Here is a 3,774-nt window from a genome sequence, read left to right on the forward strand (position 1 = left end):
AAAAAACTATATTTGAACCAATGTCCATTATTTTTATATAGCAATATTAGAGATATAAATCTTTTTTTGCTACATTTTTTTACAACTTATTTAGATAATAAGTTTTTCTTTTTTAATAAGTTGTAATTGGAGTAACGCGACTTTTACATAGACTTCACTAATATCACACTATCACTTTTTATTACGCACCAAAAAAAAAAAAAAAAAAATGAAAATTGTGAAATCTTTTATATCACAAGATTTATTGTTCTTAATATTATCTACCAAATCACCAAACAACAATAGCAACGAGAAGGAACACTTTATTCTCAAAAGGCACACAAATGGTAGATTAATTAGTGCCTTAAATTAGTTGGCTTTCCTGCAATTTTTCCTGATTTGGCCACCTGTGCCTGTGAGTGGGCTAAGTTTCCCCATCTTCACCATTGCGTTTGCAAAGTCTATTTGAAAGCTTCCCAAGTCAGAGCTATATGCACCAACTTGGAAATCTGTGTAACCTCCATTAAAGAGTTGTTGATCTGAGTGCAAGAGACCCTTTTTTCTCAACAAATTCTTGAAGTAAGCATTGTCAAAGGATGTTGGACTTGTGACATCTAGAGGGGCAAGATTGTCGTCACCACCGGCGCTTGGACAGTTTGATTTCAATGAAGTTGCATATGAGGAACCTATATTGGTTTCATTGTAAATCCTGTCTCGAAAAATTGTGCACCTTGCTTGGCCTATTGTGTGAGATCCTGAACAAATTTTATAAAAATAATATGTTGGGTCATTTTATACATGGCTTTAAACACCATTGATGGGTTAATTTTTTATTTTATTTTGAGTGAGATAATTACAAAATACTGTTAATCTCATCGTTCGAATCGTTTTCTTCCTAAACCTCAAATAATTGATGGGATAATTAAATATTAAGTTTATAAGAACTTTTTACTATTGCGTTTAGATGAGATTTACTAATTTACAAAGTAGTTTTATTTTTAATAAATAAATAAAAAAATTTTGGGATCCACCAAAATTTTATAGTAAAAAAACCTTTTTCCTTTTTTGGCTTGCCAGCTGTACTCTTTCTTCTTTTTTTTTTTTTTTGATGAAACTGTACTCTTTCATATGTGCTTTGTTTATTGTTTATTTGTTGTAAAGTTGCGTAGGAATCAGGGAGAAAAGTTTGAAGTATAGGACCAGGCAAAATAAGTTTAAAAAACTAGTTTTTTATTATTTTTTAAAGGGCCTTTAAAATTTTTATTTTTTATTTTTTAAAGGGAAATGTTAATGAATGCCCTAAGGGCATTTGTTAGTGAACCATTTTAGAAATGTATTTATGGAAAAAAAGAAAAAGTAATTAATATTTTGACAATTTTTTTAATTTTCTATAAAAGTGATACAAAAACTTCTTTAAAATTGTTTATTAACAATTATCTTATTGGCATCCGTAAATATGACTCCCTTCTTTTTATAATTATTGTGGATTAGTTTATTTTCTTTCTTTTGTACCTTGAAAAAATGTAATATTTTTAAACAATACTCACCTGATAGGGCCACCATTTCTTGGGCAGTAAAACCCTTGTTTGAGAAGGCACTAATAAGGCCACTAAGATTCAATGCTGGAGAAGGAAGGTCGGAATTAGCAGCACTTAAACTTGCAGTAGTAGAGTCTCTTCTGCCCAATAGGAGCGGCCAACTAGGTCCACCCAGCTGGATTGAAACAAATAATTTCAATAGCAAAAGAACACGATTTTAATATATGTTCTAATATGAATAATTAAAATTTATAAATAATATGAATTTGAAACTTTTTCTTACAGCAACAACAGAGTCTCTAGCAGCAACCGTTACAATGTCAGCACACGATAAATACCAGGGCACATATTCTCCAATTGAGATTTGATGGTGTCTATTATGTCAAATCCCCTTAGTGAATTATTATTTGGAAAAGCTGTTTTCTCTCCTATGAAATTTGCTGTGTCATCCAAGAGGACCGATGCATCACACCCCTATTACATAATATTACTCAAACTTGTTATTTTTCTGATGCTAAATATTTCTGCCATCTATATTTTCTATATTTATTACAAGGAAAATGTCAAAGTTACTATTAATTTTACTATAAAAAAAAAAAATCTACAATATGATAGTGACAAAATGTATGATTGATGTCATATAATAATAAAATTTTAAATCGTTATTTTTTTTATTTAATTTTAAAAATTAACATAAGAATGTGTAAAATTTATGTAATAAAATGTGTAATAGCTATAGTACTACTCCTCACCACAAATGCAGGGATAATACCTCAACAAATCAAGGGGTTAATAATCCATTAGCACAATTTAGTATAGTCTTTTATGTTGTCATGAACCTTTAAATTTATGTTGGGTTAAACAAGTAAATGACTTTACATGGCTCATAAAACATTATTGCATGTGAAGAGCTTGCTAGACTTTTTTTTTTTTTTTTTAACAAATAAGAATATCCAGACCTTTTCAAGTATCTAGCTATTTCCTTGGGCATGTGTAGTCTTCCCGTACCACACACACCAGATTATTACAAGGAAGAAACCCTTGGAGGTGACCTTAAGATACTGACAAAAAGTTTTGAATCTAAGATCTCACAGATATCATTACGCCTTACAATTTAAATTATTTAGCCAAAACAAGTGATCACAATAATTTTGCATGCATGTTAACGACATTTGGTCCATGACTTTATTCTAAACTTGTGGTTATCATTAAGTTCAAATACAAAAAATAAAATAAAAATTTACAATTTTTTTGACTACTAATTATGCAACTTGTTATGTGAAGAACCTTATTGTTCAATTGACACATTTTTGTATTTTCAATGAAGATGTTTAGAATTCAAATTCTCTCTCCCTTATTGAAATTATCAAATTATAAACAGAAAATTTTGAGAAAAAGTACGTGACTACATGTGATTCATGCATGATAAAATTGTGTCAATAGTAGACCCGTATATTAGAAAAAAGTATGTGACTTTATTTAAACAAATTAAAGCAGTTGAGAGAGAGAGAGAGAGAGAGGACTTGAACAAAGCAGTCATGAAAGTGAAGACGGAGCAAGGATGCTCCCATGCATCGCTCACTTGACACTGCAGAGTCTACAGCTGATTTAATGGTGGTAAGGGCATTAGGGCATGTTCTTGCATAGAAAAAAGGGGACAAGAATTGAGCTGAGACCATTCCCACAAAAAGTGAAAATAAGAGGTAGAATCTAATGGCAGCTAGAATTGCTGAGCTAGAATAATAGTGAGCCATAATGATTATTGAAGATAGAGAAAGAAGAAGAAGAAGATGGATTTTTTGCTTTGTTGGGTGGTTAAGGCACTAGAATTCTCATGTATTTATACAAGAGTTCCAGCTAACATGCACGTTCTGGAATAATGTATTTTTCTCGTTACCCGGCCGAGTCAACGCTGTGTACAGAAAAGGAATAAAATAAATTAATGAATGATGTACGTGAGGTTATTTGTTTAACTTTTAATTTGTGAGTTTATTTAACCAAAAAAAAAAAAAAAAAATTTGTGAGTTTGACTTATTTACCATATATTTTTTTAACTGAAATTTGCTAAAAAAAAATGAAATATTGCCACATTACCCACTAATTGCTGCTAGCAGTTTTGGAGTTGTTGTGTTGTTGTATGTTTGTGTGTTATTAAAAAAAAAAAAAAAAAAAAAAAAAAAAAGAGGGAACATTTCCAGTTAAAAAAATAACAAAAATGCAAATTATAAGAAAATTCTTCTAATAACCGTGGACAATG

At 30.2% G+C, this 3,774-nt stretch overlaps 1 pseudogene; it reads right to left on the reverse strand.

Moving 5' to 3' along the window:
• Nucleotides 1-348: 348 nt before the first annotated feature.
• LOC115953956 lies at nt 349-3,271 on the reverse strand (annotated as a pseudogene).
• Between the last annotated feature and the right edge of the window lie 503 nt (nt 3,272-3,774).

Source organism: Quercus lobata, chromosome 7 (assembly GCF_001633185.2).
Source record: "Quercus lobata isolate SW786 chromosome 7, ValleyOak3.0 Primary Assembly, whole genome shotgun sequence".
NCBI classification, from domain to species: Eukaryota; Viridiplantae; Streptophyta; class Magnoliopsida; order Fagales; family Fagaceae; genus Quercus; species Quercus lobata.